The sequence below is a fragment of the Protopterus annectens genome, chromosome 1.part0, assembly GCF_019279795.1.
Source record: "Protopterus annectens isolate FY-2018-M chromosome 1.part0, PAN1.0, whole genome shotgun sequence".
NCBI classification, from domain to species: Eukaryota; Metazoa; Chordata; order Ceratodontiformes; family Protopteridae; genus Protopterus; species Protopterus annectens.
Genome location: NC_056725.1, coordinates 50,367,398 through 50,384,016, shown reverse-complemented (window position 1 = coordinate 50,384,016; position 16,619 = coordinate 50,367,398). Strand labels below are relative to the sequence as shown.

The 16,619-nt window shown below is 37.3% G+C and overlaps 1 protein-coding gene across 1 annotated transcript in view; it reads left to right on the top strand.

Annotated features, from left to right (window-relative positions):
• The window catches only part of LOC122811026 (sprouty-related, EVH1 domain-containing protein 1-like), a 1,131,707-nt gene that overhangs the window by 918,371 nt on the left and 196,717 nt on the right, over positions 1-16,619 (top strand). The gene's annotated exons all lie outside the window — the stretch shown is intronic.

Here is a 16,619-nt window from a genome sequence, read left to right as displayed (position 1 = left end):
ACTAAGTATGTTACTTGGCTTTGAGCCTTTCATGTTTTCAGAGCTACTGGCAATTGTGGGGATGTGTCAAGTACGTCATCACCTCACAGAGGGTTCCTCACGACCCCAGATCTAAACTTTTAGATGTCCAGATCACCCTAAATAACATTAATTATCATTTCATAGCTAGCTATGGAATGCTATCTATGTCCCTTACTGAACACAATAGCTATCTTAACAGTTTATATCCAGCTATTGTTATAAACTGTCTGACATAAACTGTTGGCATACCCAATGTTTCCCTGACATTATAAATGTTAACTCCATTCTGCAAATGGTTATTCATCCTATAAGGGACCCAAACACCCTTGATCTTGTCCTTATAAATATGGCCCCTTCTTGCACAGCTCCATGTGTATCATCTTCCCTCATTAACTCATATCATAATAAGTGATCCTGTCCTTGGAAACTGGTAGTTCCCCTCCAAATATCTCTGTATTTAGGGACTTCCCAAAAGAAAACTTTATCCAGTTACTTGATGACATAAATAAATTTCACTGCAATCCTCTTCAAAATTACTACTATTAAAGCCACCACTTAGACTTCTAACTTCTTCTCTTACTTAAATAGTTTTTATTCAAAAGGCAGTCGATATCCACGTCTAATAAAATGGGAAATTCAAAAACAACACCGTGTGATTGAATATCCATATAGATAAGCTAAGTAAAAATAAAAAAATGCTTAATACTTATAAGAGGTTCCAGTATATATCCAACATAATAGTACAGGTAAGCATGCTAATATAGAGCTTAACAGTGTCATTTGGAGGCTCAGTACTCAATATGTACTTAAAATACCCACCAAAACAACAAATAACTACAAATCATTCTTTAACTGTACCAAGTAATTAAATAAAACTAATCGATGTTTGGAAAAAGTCCACAATGATACTATGACACTGTCCACTCTGACCCAAAGGAAATAGTTAATATCTTAACCTGGAAAATTTAGTGCAAAGTTTATTCTAACCAGGATAGCAACTCTTCCATGGATTTCACAGTACCAGCTACCCCCTACAATTACAAGGAAGGAAGGAAGGACTCTCAGCTCTCTGAAAAGCTGTGAATACACTTTCCATGGGCATTGATAACATACCAAGTTGCCTGATTATCAGTGCCAAACATGGCACATCTAAAGCCCTACATAACATTTGTAATCTAAGTTGCCCTTTGGTTACATTCCCAAACCCAGAAAACAGCTATTCCAATGCCCTAACGCAACGGTGAAAGCTAATTATTCTCAACTCAGTTTTGTCAAGGGCTGGCCCTAGTTTCCTAATCACTGCAATTCCTTCAAAAAGTCAGTAAGGCAGTGGATAGTGGTTATGCAGTGCATACAGCATGTATGGATCTGGCCAAGGCCTCTAGCACCATTCCCCATGCTGGTATTATTGCCAGACCTGTAAATCTTAATATAAATCTGTATGTCATGTTGTGCATAGCTAACTGGTTGTCTGACAGAACTCGTGGTTAGAGCCACAGATGTCTTCAAAAAAGGTACCAGGTATAGCTGCCCCCCCCCCCCCCTCATATTTGACATGTGTTTCTCAGACATTCAGACTAACACTCCTGCACTATGGCTCAAGCACTTTAAAAAAAAACTCAAGCATCAGTCTAATTGTTATCAATGATTATACAATGACTTCTCATTAATATTGAAAATGTGCATGCTGATTGGTCATCCCATACAACATGCCCATTGTAAATCAAGTACTGTATATACCAACATTAAAAAGTCTGGCTGCTCAAGTACTATTGAGCAGCCAGAATTTTTGTTGATATATGCTACAGAGTACAGACCAAATACAAGAAAAATCAGGTATATTCTGCAAAACTAAAGAAATAGAAATCCATCTGAGCTGTCTTGGCAGACAGTCTTTCCTCTAACTGTCCAGATTTTCTGAAAATGTCTACATTGTTGATTCATACTAACAAAAAAGAAAAGAAAAAAGCAATCAAAATTCTTTTTTCTTTCTCTGTTGCTGCTTTTCAACAGTACTGATGTACTGTGCAAGTATGGAAACATAAATGCCATATGCATGTGCAGTACATCAGTAAACACAGCAGAATGGGAAACTGTGCAGAGGAACACTACAACGCCATTATACAAAGATATTATTTAAGAAAGGTAAACAATCTCTTTCTTAAATAATGTCATTTTATAATAGCAATAACTCATTCATGGGTGTAAGTAATGGTGTATTTACCCCGAGTTGTCTTTGTTTGATCTCTCTGGCTTCACCCTCATGATCAAACTGCAACAACTGTGGGTAAATCCAGCATTACCCTCACCAAGTCATGGGTTATTGCTTAATAAAGTGATAGACTCAGGAAATAGAAAGATTTTGGTGTTCTTGTGTACTTCACATTGTCCTTTCCAACTCACATTGAACAGATGTTTAGAAAATGCTTTAAAATAATTGAATTTATGATGTGCTCCTTTACATCATAATTAGTGTACTCCTCAATGTTTCTACAGAGATGTCCAGATCTAAGTCACCATTCAATTCCATTTTATGGACACCATATAGGATGATTAAAACTTTACAAATTGAACAGCTGCAGTGGGTTATCATTAAGGAAAGAAAACTAATGGTATGGAGTGAGTATGCTATTTTAAAAGGCTTTTTAAACAGTCTGTTCTTTAAGATAGGGAAGGATGCATGGGACCTTATAAATACACACAAAGCTCACATGCTCCCAAGTTATATTTGGAGGGGATTATGTCTGAGGGGATTTCTTGAGAACTGGTTAAGGGTGAGGGTTGTAATGTTGGAAGTAAATTTGTCTGCTAACATGTACAATATATTGCCAGGCTTGGTAACTGTGGTGCCGTCAACCACCGGATAGACACATTGCTGTGTGCTGCAATTGAGATTTTTGAAATAGCTGAAGAAGGCCTTATGGTTTTCTTTCACCTAGCAGGCCATCAAAATCACAAAGTTGGCTTTGTTTGACCTAAGTAGCCCTCTTAGTTGCCTATTTAGTTGATAAGAGTTAATGGGAATTACCATTCTTGATTTTTGCCATATTTGTTCATTTTGTTGCATATCCTGCTTAATTTGGGATGCCACCAGAGCAGTTTGCTAAAGGGGCTAGTTCTTGGCTTATTTCTGGCAGGTTCAGCCACCTCTATGCTGCCATTGACAGGGCTGTACATGGTTGTATGGTTGTACAGACTTTCTGATAGCAATTCAACATAGGCTGCTGTGTTCTCAGGATTTGGACGGGCACTGAATTTTGACAAACCATCACTTAATAAAAGGTAGTTTGCCTTGGAATATTTGCTGTTACTGGTTTTACTTGGGTTGCAGACTTACTTTCATTTCAAAGGAGATAGCTTTATGAATGGATCTTACCAAGGAGGACAAGGCAATGATAGAGTGCAGCATTCTCACAAATTTGCGAGTTCGAGGTCTAGTATGTTGGAGTCTGTAGTGGATGCATCCACTATTTGAATAACTAACCAAACTGAGAAGTAACACTCTTGAAGACAAAAAGGATCACACACAACAAACACCACAGTTGAAGCAAACAGTTTTTAATAAATCCATTTGAGTGTTTTTTTTTTCCCATAACAAATAAGGGATTTTTGTCAGATTCTGATTCTGATGAGTCTGATGATCAGATTGTAATGAAGTCCCTTAGTTTTTTTGGAAATGAAAGCACTCAGCTGGATTTATTAAAACCTGTTTGCTCCTTCAACTGTGACATTTGTTGTGTGTGATCCCTTTTGTTTCTCAAAGTGCTACCTCTCAGTCTGGTTGGTTATGTGTCTAGTTTTTTGACACTCTTGCCATTTGTTTATGATCACTGATATTCACTATTTGTTCAAAGGTATTTGTATTTGCAAAGTACAGGAATCTCTATGCCTATATATTTGAGACCATGTACGAGTCCGAGTCTATAGAGGGTAATTTAAGTCTCCAATGAGTAAGGTGTTAGGTTGGATGGTAAGTGTCTCCAGTAGGTCCAAGTATGTGTTGTGAGCTTCTTGGAACATGGAAGGTGACCTATAGCTGACTAGGATATGTAATGGGATTTAGTTTGTGGTGATCTGCATGTGGAGGAACTCCAGCATATCATCCTGTTTAAACAACCTAGATGTATGCTTGTTACTGATGTATATCGAGTCACCTCCACCTTTAGCCCTTGTTTGAGCAGCTACTAGTCTAAAAGTGTGGAAGGCTCTGAAACCTTGCACTGCTGGGGAACTCTCTGCCACTTTAAACCATGTCTCTGTAACTACACAGATGTCTGTATTCTCAAGAGTGAGGAGGGCTCCTTGCATTGAGCAGTAATACCTAGGGATTCAGTTGAGTTGATTTTGCTATGTAGGAAGGTTTGTCAATTTGACATTGCCTAAAAAAGGCGCCCAGGAGACAGATAAAATGCAGACCATCTTTGGTAAAGCAATGTGGTCTATTAACTATGTCCTTCCAAGCTGACAAAAATTGGATCCCCTTAAAATGATACATGAAAGACAGCCAGTTGTTAAAATCAATCATCTTTTGCTCATATTGTGGCATCATCATCAGTGATTGTTATATGCTGTTAAATGCTAGGCTCATACCAGACTGAGACAGATAGTCAGAGAGCTCCATAATGTTTCTCTTTAAATAGTCCAGGGAGTTATGTCTCAGGTCATTGACACCTACATATACTGTGATGAAATCATACTGGTACTTGTGGTGTAACAACTTGAGTGCATGTGCGATTTGACAGATCCTGGCTCCAGATAAGCAGCTAACAGTTATCTTCTCCTTCTTCAGCCTGGTTAGTGGGGCATCAGTATATTTTACAATGGAGTCTGCTATGACAAGAGTCCTGGGAAGTGTGTTTGCTTGCCTTAGGGTCTTAGATTTTGGGGCTGCTTTGATTGTAACTGTGTATGTGGTGTTAGGTATTGTTTTTTTTCTGAGTGCATTTGAGCTTGATGAGACATCTAGGCAATCTTTGTTGTTTAGGAAGATTGCTTTTAAGTGCCTCAACATATGTTAGTCTGTGTGCATTGTGTGCTATGTGAGGTGGATGTTGTGTGCTTAGTTTCTACAACCTGATGTGTGCTTGTCTGCAAGAGTTTAACCTCTGGTGTCATAAGTACACCTCTCTCATACTGTACCTTTTCTTTAAGGATGAAGTGGTTGTTGGCAAACATGAGACAATTGCCACATTATCTGAAGATGCTCACATCCACCTAGCTAGCTATATAAAAGCTAGGAAACTGAATATCCATGCTGTCCAATCCTTTAATTGGTGAGCTATAAGGGGGTGGTATATTGGGGTTAGGATGCTTTGTTGATGCAGACCAATAAGGGTGCTTTATCGGGGCAGATTATGCTAAACATTGCTAAATTCCACTTACATTATTGTTCACACAATACTGAATTCTACTAAATCTATAGGTATTGTCACTAGACTCCCAACTAGCTGCTCTAAGCTTGTCGGTGCAGAAGAAGAAAGAAACCTAAACAAAGAATGGGTCAAAGGTGAAGGCATAGTCAGAACCTTAGTTACATGCCCTGGTAGTTAATTTAAAGGAAGTGGGGACATCTCTTAGATTTATACAACATTCTGTCCTTAGACATGTAAAGGGAAGAGAAAGATGAGGGACTGAATGAGAGAATACAAGGAATAGAGTAGGAACAAGAGGAAATTTGTCATGGAAGGAAATTAAATTTACCAGGAGCAAACCAATGGATTCTAGTCTCCAGCCAAGAGAGAGAGGGAGTCATCTTGGATAACTAAGGAGCTCAGTCAGCTGATGTAGGACTGCTTCAGAAAGGACAGCACTCTGGCTCCCATTGTAACCAGTGTAGAGGAGATCATCCATGTCCATGTTAAGATAGTGCTATACAATAGTGATTATGCCAGTCTGAGGTTTAGCATTGGATGGAAGAGAAAGAATACAAAGACAAAGATGATGGTGTGGGACTTTAGGACAATGCTTTATTCTGTGCTGCAAGAAAGAATCATCGAAGCAGCTTAAGGGATTAAATGAGCTGTGGAACTGGTTCAGGGATGGACTGTTCAGACCTTTGGACAAGGGTGTGAAGAAGATGCGAAAAAGTAAAAAGAGAAAACCTGTGAAGCTACACTGGAATGTGAGGCTTGCAATTGCTGCAAAAGAAATGGCCTACAAAAGACATAATAGCGATGCAAGGATATAGAGGAGACACGGGGCTAGGAAGATAGCAGAAAGGCTGCAAAGACTGTGGAGACAACAAAGGTGAAAGTTCTAAGGGGGTTATCAGGAAGGATCAAGATAGGAAGTAAGGGCTTTTTAATGCAAGTAGTAAAGAGGAAAAAAGAAGAGACAGAACTGACTGGGAAGATCAAAGATGATAGGGGAGATCATGAAAGACTGGGAAAAAGCAGCAAAATTGAATGACAACTTTTCTTCAGTATTCACAAAGGAAAGCAAGGGAAGGTTTATGTGCTGGGAAGAAGATAGGGCAGAATGGAAAGAACATTTGGCAGGCACGTCGAGTAGAAAATGAGAAGGTAGGAAGTCATATGGCTGCTCTTAAGGAGTATAAAGCCCAACCCCAAGGGCAAGATAAACATTGATACAAATTCCTCAGAAATCTGCGCACTGCACTTATCCCCCCATTTGAGATATTCTGTAGGTCAAAGGGTTGTGAAAAATGCTTGAAAGGCAGTAAGTGGGTTCCCCTTTTACAAGAGTGAGGGGGAGTAAGCAGCTGTGATATGGAAAGACACTCTATCCCCCTTCTACCAGTCACCCTTGGTGTCTCCCAAGGATCTATAATTAATCTGCTCTGCCACCACCCCCACAGAATTACAATCCCTATCCCAAATCGCCTTCAGGTCTAAATCCATGCTGGGAGGGGGCTAGGAGACTATTCTGAATAAGGTGAGCTAGAAGTTGCTAATTATTGATAGTTTGTTTTTTTGAGGGAGTAAGCAGGAAAGCACATGAGTGGCAGGTCAGGTCATGGAAAGAATACTGAGGGTAAGCATGGCAGTGTTTTCTAGCACACACCCATCTCCAGGATAGCAAACAACTGGGGTTCACATCCAGATCCTGTCAGTTGAACAAGCTGAACATATTGCAATTTTATGAGTAGGTTACATCTGAACTTGCTAAGGGAGTACCAGTGAACATGATATTCTTGAACCTCAGCAAGGCTTTTAGCTTTGTCTCATAGAGGATTGTAACAGCAAAAATAAAAAGGTTAGGCATAACGAAGACTGATAAATTAGACTGCTGATTCATTTAATTAATTAATTATTTATTTTACATTTGTTAACCGGGAGCGTCCGACTGGATACATGTCCACTTTCAGCAGAGGCCCAGGGAGAAAAGCTCCACATGTACAAAAATAAGTGACAATATATAATCATGGTTACATTGAAATTTAACAGCATTGTAAGTTTATAGAATGAAATATTTAAACATATCGATTTTAAGGATGACAAACAAGAGAAAGGGTGGTTAGTTAAGAAGGCAAGCTGTTAGAGATTACATGTAAAAGGGTTAAAACATAGCCTTAGAATGGCTAGGATAGCAAGACTCCATCCTTATAATTATGTCTTAATGGTTGTTGAGAAGCGTATTTAGTCTGGGTAGAGAAAGGTTCAGAAAGTTATCATAGGTTCAGAAAGTTATTCTTATAGGGTGTTTCTCCTGTGTGAGTTGTGCTTTTATTGGATTAGTCTGGGTTTAGACATGGACATAGCCAATGTGTTTTTAGGTGTTTCTTTAGGGATATTTTGAATTGGGATAAGGAGGATATAGTAGTCAAATCTGCAGGAAGTGAGTTCCATTTTTTTACCAGCAGAGTTGGAGAATAATGATTCTCTGGCTGAGTTGTTGGCTTTAGCAGATTGTACTAGCATTCTGTTGGATGAGTGGAGGGATGCTAGGTTACTGTAGGAGGTGATAATATTTGTCAGAATGGGTGTACTGTTAGGTTGGTAGAGGATTTTATGAATAACTATTTGTTGGTTATATTGGAGTTGATAGGATAGTTCTAGCCAGTTTAGCGTTTAAAGATTTTGACAGTGATGGTTTCTGCAAGCTTAGCCTGTGGTGAATATAGCTATATTGTTATATCAGCTGGTAAATTTGTTAAGGTTCGACTTGCTTAGGTTTACGAAGATGGATGAGGTGTAGAGAAGAGTCGATAGAAGATGTGTTCGAGCTATAGCAGTTCTGGCAGATGGGATTAGGAATTGTTTAATCCTGTACAAGGAGCCTAGTTTTTTGTTAACTGTTTTGATGGTTTTATCTATATGAGCATCATACTTCAGATTATTATCGATGATTACACCAAGTAGTTTCGTGCAAGGTTCAGGAGAAATGATGCTGCCATTGTTAGATGAGATTGTAATAAGCGGTGATGTGACCTTATGGGTAGGGGAGAAAAGTAGTAGTTTTGTTTATTTGGATTCAATAGGAGATGGCGACTATCGAGCCAGTCATCTACTTTGTTGAAGGTGATTTGGGATAGGGATTGTAATTCTGTGGGGGTGGTGGCATTGCAGATTAGGGTGGAGTCATCTGCATACTGAATACATGTTGCATCTGGGATAACTTTGGGTAGGACATTAATGAATATGGAGAATAGGGGGCCTAATATAGGTCCTTGGGGGACACCAAGGGTGACTGGTAGAAGGGGGGATAGAGTGTCTTTCCATAGTACAGTTTGTTGTCTGCCATGCAGGTAAGAATGGAACCAGTTGATTACTAGGTTGTCTAAGCAAAGTGATTTTAGTGTGTCTAAGAGTAGGTGGTGATTCACCATATCAAATGCCTTGGATAGGTCTAGAAAGAGGGTTGAAGAGAGCTTGTTGTAATTACGGTTTAGATTTATTGTGTGAGAAAAGGAGAGAAGGGCTGTGGTTGTACTATGGGCAGGTCTAAATCCGTACTGGGAATGGGGTAGGAGAGTATTCTGAATAAGGTGAGCTAGAAGTTGCTTATATATATATATATATATATATATATATATATATATATATATATATATATATATATGACAAATTCCAAATGGAAACTATACTTGAATAAAAGACTTATTTATTCCATAGATTTATTCCTCAAAAAAAAAAAAACACATCCAGCCCACCTGGTGTGTCCCCGGCTGTGTGCTCCATGAACTCAATGAAAATAAACCCACAAACCCACAGCTAGTTTAATCAAGAATCTTCTCTCTGGATGTACCCATGTACCCAGGAGTGGCGCACTACAACTGTGGTCCCACACTCGCAAAAGGTGCCTCCGACCACCGACCCCTTGGCGGCGTGTTAATTAACCAAGCCTTATCTGCAGCCAGAGGATGGAAATGATCATAATGTCATAAATAAATAGACATAGGCAATTGCAGGATCTGGATTGGACCCCAGGGCTTTGGCTCAAGGCAGATCATGCCTTTTAACTTTGGTTTCTTCAAAAAGCCACAGCCACCATGAGGGAAAAAAGGGTCCAGACAATACACCGACATCCGATCTCGCTAAGGCCTTAATACCAATACCCATACTCTCATTGAAAAACACATCAGTTTAAATGTTAACCCATACATCACAAGATGGGTTGCAAACTAAGCTAGAGACACAGGGAACAGACAGGGTCCGGTTTGTCAGACTGTCAGACTTACGTGGCACTCCAGTGCTGTCAGAAGGGTCCATCCAGGGCCTGGTCTCTGCTCACTTTTGTTCGAGAAGCACAAAATCCGACAGGCTGACAAAGTTTGAGGTTAGTTTGCAGATGAGTGCACAGATGAGGAAAACCGGAGATCCAACACATAGCCACATCACACAGAACAGACTCATCAGACTGGTGACAGATGACGAAGTGACTTAATGCCAAAAACACAAACCTCATAACATGAAAAAAAGCACTAGCCTAGCAACCCCTGGAAAAAAAAAACTGAGCACAGAAGAAAAACACAGGGACCTGGGGACACACCTGGGGACCCAGGACCCACCTGACACCCATGTATGATAGCAGCCTAGCCGATGCTACCCAATTTAAAGCGGAAGTAGTGAAGGTTCAAGGGATTTATGCTTCTCTATCAAGGGGGGATTCATCAGAATCTCAAGGGAGTCATGTAGTCTCCCTTTACTCATCACTCATCAGACCAATGCCCGACACTTGAAGCCCCCGGAGGCGACCCCTCAAACGACCAAAGAATGCAGCACAAGAGGAAATCACAAAACACCCAAAAATTGAAGAGACTCCATTCTATTGTGTCATGCTGCCGACTCTCAGACCCCAGAACTCCAGACATGCACTTGCCATATGCAAACTTGCCTTTGATAGAAGTCTGGCTTCAAATCACAAGGCCATGTCAAAGCCAGATCAACACAGGAAACTTCTACCTCGGGGAGGCTCAAAGATGGATCAAGCTTAGGATGAACTCGGCACCAAAGGACCCGACTGTAGGATAATTATCCAGTACATGAGAGCGAAACTGGCTGGCAAAATTCTTCTATCATCACCAACAAACTCACATTCTGCATAGAGCGGCCCAGGGATTACCTCAAGATAACTATCGACCATAGGCATATATAATAATAATGGGTATCCAGCCCCATACTAAAGGGGTGGCACAGCAAATAATAAGGCTGTGCTAAAAAACGGGCATAGGGGAGGCAAATACAAAAATATGAACCTATAGACCTATAAAGAAGTGACGCTTTTGAACCTAGTGACCAAACCCACTTCATCACAACAACAAAGCTCATCACACATTGTTTACGCATCCAAATAATCACAATCAATACAATATATCAAATATAACAAATTAACAAAAACAATCCAATCAATTTATTTTCCAAAAAAACATTAAACATTGAAAAACTATACAAAGAAACTAAAACTATCATTCATAAACGCTCATAAATATAATAAGGTGAAATAAAAATAACCATCAGCCAAACTTTGCTTTCAATAACACACATAACTACGAAATTAATAAAACTTCAAGTATCACTAAACTAACAAGTACTAAAACTATCATATCAACATAATAATTAACCTATATAATATATATTTCTAATGGCAGTATGCATATAGTCTGGACATATATGCATATAAAAATGAAAAGCATATTCTAATAATGGGCATAAAAATAAAGGAAAATATAAATGAAATAAAGGATGTAAGTCCTGTGAACATTATTATAAAGAAAGGAAATAAAAATAAATAATTCAAAGTTATGTCAAAATAAAAAAATGTAGCTAAAAGATAATAGTTCAAGAGATACTGCTCATTCATGTGCCTACCTCTGTTAGAGATCAGTCTGAAGATCAGCTGTCTGAAGCTTCCTAGGCTAGCCCTGACTATCTTCCTGATCATATTCTTCTCCAACCTCTGTTGTAGAGTCCTGTATATTCAATATTATGTTCAATGTTTGAGAAATCTCACGATCGTAGCCACCTACCACAATTATCATAATTACGGGTTTTAAATTCCTTAATTAAGGCACCTAACAATATATTCCTGTTCTGAGCATAAAAATAAATTGAAACAAATCACACAAAGGGCAGCGTAAAGTACAATCTTTATTGCTAAATTTGCAAAAACCTATCATCCAATAACTATTTAAAAAATTGTTTTCTTTAAAATAGTGTTTACACACTCATCCACAATTCAGAATACTAGGGTGCAATGCAGGTATTTTCCAGACCATACTTATTGGTGATCTTAACTGCAATTCCAACATTTTGTTGATGTGCATCCTGTGAAGATTTTTCATATAAATTTTTGGACTCATTTCAATTCCTACTAGATTTTAGGTTCTTTAATCTTATCATCTTTATATTAACAATCATAGGTGGGATATATATATATATATATATATATATATATATATATATATATATATATATATATATATTATAGGCTACCGAACGTTGTGGTGAGAAGGACAATGTTTGGAATTAGTAAACTAACTTAAGGAATACTGCAGTGATTTGCTTACAGCTCTTATTTACTTTAGATCTATCTGAGATAATAGAAAACAGGTTCAGTCACTTAGATGATGACATAAAGTTAGCTGCAGCAGTGTCAAATGAGGAATGAGTCTATAAAGGTATTTGTTAAGGCTGAACAAGTGTGAAGAAAGATGATAGTTGAGGTTTATTCTGAAATGTAAAATAACTCACATGGACCACAATAACCAGTATCAGTTGGGGGAGTAAAACTGATGAAAAGATAATAGGAAAATGATCTGATCATAAATGGATTATATTACAACAAATAGAGAGAGAAGATGGCAGGAACATCAAACAGGATGCTGGGTTTATACCTCAGGAACATAGACCCAGAAGCAACAACAATGACCAGAGTGGGTGCTGGAGAGGGAATCCGCAGAGGCATTCAAGTGAGCATGGTACAAGTGGACAAAGGGTAAGGGGAAATACTAACTAAAGGAGGTAGAATGTCAAACACAATTACATTACATATTAGATAGGCTTGTTGTCCCTTTCTATGATCACACAAATATAAAGTTATGTAAAGCACAGCAGGCAGAGGATGGTACAAGATAATATAAACAAACTAAGGGGGGTTAGTGGTCAAAAGGCTGACAAGAAGTATCAGGAAACAGGGACTAAATTAGCTGATACTCCTTTCACTTGAGACCAGAAAATAAAAGGGAATATGTAATTAAAGGATCAGATTTCCCCCTTCATGAATATATATTCTAACAGATCATATTTTAAAACAAGATAAAAACTCTAATCTGTATTGTTACAGAGCAATGTAATTATTAAATATCAATAATAAGATTCCTATGCTAATTTTCTCTAACAGACTCAAGTGCATACTGCCATCTTTAATAGATGGGGATGAAACTGGTGTTGTAACTGGAAGGTAAAGTCAGGACAATATTAAAACAATCTCGACACTGATAGATTTTACTGATTATAAGAAACATGAATTGGGGTTATTAGTCTGGACATAGAAAAGACATACGATGCCTTAAACTGACAAACAGTTTAAAGTGTTAGAAACAAATGTATTTTCAGATTCTTTATAAAATTATGTATGTTTGACAATAACATTGTTGGATGTTAAAACAAGAATGTATCTATCAGTAGCAGCTAATATAAGGAAAGACATAAAACTAAGTTGTCACTTTTATCCTTTTTTATTTGCATTAGCAGTTGAACTATTTGTAAAATTAGTAAGACAGCAAAAGAATACAGAAGGCTTCAAGTTAAATGATGATTAGTGTTATAAAATATTACTATTTTCAGACTATATATTATTAACTTTAATATGTTAAATGCTGTGAAAAATATCTATCCTCAAATTTATTTAATCATAGCATATATACGTCTCTGCAAGAGAGATATAATTAGGTTGTTGTTGTTGTTGTTGTTGTTGTTGTTGTGTCTTTTGGCTTTTCAAGTTAGGGGTTGCCACAGCGGAACTCCGGTCCGCTAATGATTGGTAGTTGATTTTTACATGCCGAGTTACCAGCCCTGATGCACAACCTTCAACAAAGGTATGCCCATTCATGCATGTCTTCATGCAGAAAACGCGCTAGCTGAGAATCAAACCGGACAGCATCTTACTTTTAGGCGATAATGCTACCGCAGCACCACCACTGCGGGTAGAGATCTAATTAGGTGGCAAACCATAAAATATTTAGGGATAAATTAATCTAAAACTTTAGATACCATTGCATAAGTTAGGTATAACAATATTATTTAATGTTTTAAGGAAATAACACCAAAATTGAATAAGATTATCTTTGAGAATTAAACTTAAATCAAAGTGATATTATTACTCAAGGTATTATACATAATCTAGACTACTTCTTTGATTCAAACTGAAAGTCCTTAGGGAAGAGAATAAAATATTAACATATTTTCTATGTTGACCTAAAATAGTATTTACACATCCTGTCAGAAAATGATATAATTGTGGTGTAGGTTTTCTAGGTCCTGAATCATATACTAGACCTTCCATTTTAAAATTGTAGATCAATGGTTTGATGAATCATATTCTGCAAAACAGAAAGAAAACTTGAAAATATATGTGATGGTAGAAATTGATTTATTAAATAAGAAAGTTATATGGATTATGTATAACTATTTATTACATTCTACTTCATTGCCAACGAAATTGAAATAAGTTAATGCAGCACTGAAATATTTTAAAACGTATTTATAACTTTCTATTTAAAGTTGTCTTTTGTAATACTGCTTATCTCCTTTATTATAGGACTTACAGAAAATACTAAATATTAGTAGTGGATACCTCAAAATGAGTTTAGATTTTGGTTTAAATACTTAATGAGGTGCTACTTTATTATCAGCTGATAATATACTACACAAATATGGGCAGCCACGGTGGTGCAGTGGGAAGAAGAAGAAGAATATACTACACAAATATGGATGCCACGGTGGTATGGCGGTAGCGTTGTTACCTCACAGCAAGAGGTTCTCCCGTTCAATTCTTGGCTGAGCTTGGGAGTGCCTTCTGTGTGGAGTCTGCATGTCTTCCCAGTGGTTGGGTAGCATTCGAAAGACATGCCTGTGTAATGGGCGTGCCTTCGTTGAAGGTTGGGCATCGAGCTGGTACCTCGGCATTTTGTAAAAATCTACTGCCAATCATTAGCAGACCGGAGTTCCGCTGTGGTGACCCCTTACGGGAAAAGCCGAAAGACAAACAACAACAACAACATACTACACAAATATAGATTTAACCCTAGAGACTGATTATCCATACAAATTATCGGACAATATATGCCTACTAAAATGCTGACTATGACAGAGGAGTATGTAAAAAAAGTCCTAGTCTATTAAAATATATAATGTGAATATTATTGAAAAATTAATTACCTAAACCTGCTCTGTCAGATTTATAAAATTGTGCTGTCCCAGAAATCTTTCTTGCCAGAATTTTATTAAAAATGTCTGAATAAGAAAACTATTCATATTTATTTGAGATAGAAAAGAAAATATTTTTTTACTGTGTGATCTACTACGTAAATAACCTTGTCACTATTTTGCGAGGTACTTAAGTGAAAAATATCTATTTTTTTTGTTTTGACCCATATAAAGTATCAGGAAAATGAAAAGTAGGAATGATGATGGTTATTGTATAAAGATGATCAAAGATGACTGGCAACATATATTTTTATTATAAATTGGTATTACAATGTTTGGAAGGATTTCAACCATTTATAAAACCCTAATGGACAGATGAATTTAAACTAATAAAACACTTGGTATGATTTAATACTCCCACTTCTTACATATGTTAAGAAACATCATTTGATGTTCCTTTGGTATCTGTTAGCTGTAGCTAGAAAGACAATTATTAAGAAGTGGAAAAAGCCTATTGCTCTTTCTTTCACTAAATTCTTTACATATAGCCACTATTGTGTATGAAAGAGAATCTAACATTATTCAGATAAGGATGAAACGAATCAACGAGTCATATATTTTGGCCAAAATTGGTGACATTGTTAGACAAATGCAGTTAGTGTACACTATGATTTTGTCAGAATATATGTTTAATTTAGGTTTTATTATTGCTGAAGTAAATCTGTAACATTAAAAATAAAAACTTTAAACTAGCCTGCAACATAATCTTTCTAGCCATTTGACAAGAAAATATATTGTTTGATCTGTTTTTGTATATATTTAGAGTATAAGTAGACTATAAATGTATGATTTATTACATATATTTACTGCTGAGGTAGACTGTAAGTGTATGATGTATTGCATATATGTAGCGCTGAGGCAGATTATAAGTATATGATGCATTACATATATTTATTGTTGAGGTAGACTATAAATGTATTACATTACACTAATAATTAAAACTGTATTACCTAAGTAAATAGAATAGAAGGGTAAAATGATATTTTATCTCAGCGTTGTCGCCTCACAGTAAGACGCTGTCCGGTTTGATTCTCAGCTAGAGCGTCTTCTGCGTGGAGACATGCGTGAATGGGCGTACCTTCGTTGAAAGTTGTGCGTCAGGGCTGGTAACTCGGCACGTAAAAATCAACTACCACTCATTAGCAGACCGGAGTTCCGCTGTGGCGACCCCTAACCGGGAAAAGCCGAAAGACACAACAATAACATAAAGTATTTAAAAAGAAACTGCTACTCTTTTGTCAGCTAAAACAACAGTGGTGACATGACTCTGGTGCAGAAGATTACATCTGGGGCTGTGATAGAGTCATCCTGATCAGGAAAGACAGCGATAGCAGAAAGGTCTGTTCAGTTAACAGCAGTCCTGATGATTATGCCATCTAGTCCTAACCAAATGGTCTTGAGTAAGTTAGTCATCAGAGGTTTAACTGAATACCAGTTGTGCATGACATCACTGTAGGTTAACTTATCAAATTGTGAATATCTCCTGTGATTTCAAAATCATCCTGAGTAAACCTTCTAACTATAATGACACCCATATCATAAAATGCGAAATACCTGAAGAGCTGTGTGATTGCAGTAATGCTAAGTAGCATTATGATAAACATTTTTCTGCTATTCATCTTGTGAGAGGAGGTAGTATTTAGAGTAAGTTTTCAGTTCACTTGATTATTACTACAGTCCATTAGGGGTCTCATTGCCCTAAAGCAGAAA